Raw genomic sequence first — 1,254 nt, forward strand, 5'->3', positions numbered from 1 at the left:
TTTATATATATACTCGTCGAGTCGGTTTTATTAGGTTTTATTGGGCCTAAATGAGATTTATTCGGTTTTATTGGGCCTTAATGGGCTTTATTCGGTTTTATTGGGCCTTAATGGGCTTTATTCGGTTTTATTGGGCCTTAATGGGCTTTATTCGGTTCTATTTGAGCCTTAATGGGTTTTATTCGGTTCTATTTGAGCCTTAATGGGTTTTATTCGGTTTGGTTGGGCCTTAATGGGTTTATATTTGGGCGAAATAAAACCGAATAAGGCCCATAAAACCGAACAAAACTCAGTTAAATAGGTTAAGCCCTGATAAAAAAAATAAAAATAAAAAAATTAGACAATTCCCTCGCTGATCCCTCGCAGATCAGCGAGGGAATATGATTTTTGCAAAATCCCTCGCTGATCCCTTGCTAATCTGCGAGGGATCAGCGAGAGAATTTGCAAAAATCATATTCCTTCGCTGATCCCTCCCTGATCTGCGAGGGAAAATGCTTTATGCCCATTCCCTCGCTGATCCCTGGCAGATCAGCGAGGGATCAGCGAGGGATTTTGCAAAAATCATATTCCCTCGCTGATCTGCGAGGGATCAACGAGGGATTTTCCTATTTTTCCTATTTTCTCATTTTTATGAGCTTGATTCGATTTCATTGGGCCTTGATGGGCTTGATTCGGTTTTATTGGGCTTTAATAGTCTTCATTCGATGTTATTGGGTCTTATTGGGATTTATTCGGTTTTATTGGTTGGTTATTATACAACCCTTGACATTTTATAAATATTCAAATCATAATAAATGAACTTTCATCATTTCTATAAATATCTCAATTAATTGAGTTGAAAGGGTTGTACAAATACACAAGGTTGTAAAAGAAATATACCCTATATATATTTATATATATATATATATATTTATATATTTATATATATATATATATTTATACATATATATATATATATATATATTTATACATATATATTTTTATATATCTTATATTTATATATTTGCGACGGAACAAATCCCTCACTGATTTTGTTTAAAAATATAGGTTAAAATTTGCAACGAAAATATCCCACGCTGAATGTTTTTAAAAATCTGGGTTAAGTTCTGCGACGGAATGATTCCCTCGCTGAATGTTTTTAAAAAATTGGGTTAAGTTCTGCGACGGAAATATCCCTCGCTGAATATTTTTAAAAATTTGGGTTAAGTTCTGCGACAGAATTATTCCCTCGCTAATTGGTTTTAAAAATTTGCG

The 1,254-nt window shown here is 33.6% G+C and overlaps 1 protein-coding gene across 1 annotated transcript in view; it reads right to left on the reverse strand.

Annotated features, from left to right (window-relative positions):
- Positions 1-1,254, reverse strand: part of LOC112515179 (cucumisin-like) — a 10,576-nt gene that overhangs the window by 9,117 nt on the left and 205 nt on the right. The gene's annotated exons all lie outside the window — the stretch shown is intronic.

The sequence above is a fragment of the Cynara cardunculus genome (genome assembly GCF_001531365.2).
Source record: "Cynara cardunculus var. scolymus isolate 2C chromosome LG 7, CcrdV1, whole genome shotgun sequence".
Taxonomy (NCBI): Eukaryota; Viridiplantae; Streptophyta; class Magnoliopsida; order Asterales; family Asteraceae; genus Cynara; species Cynara cardunculus.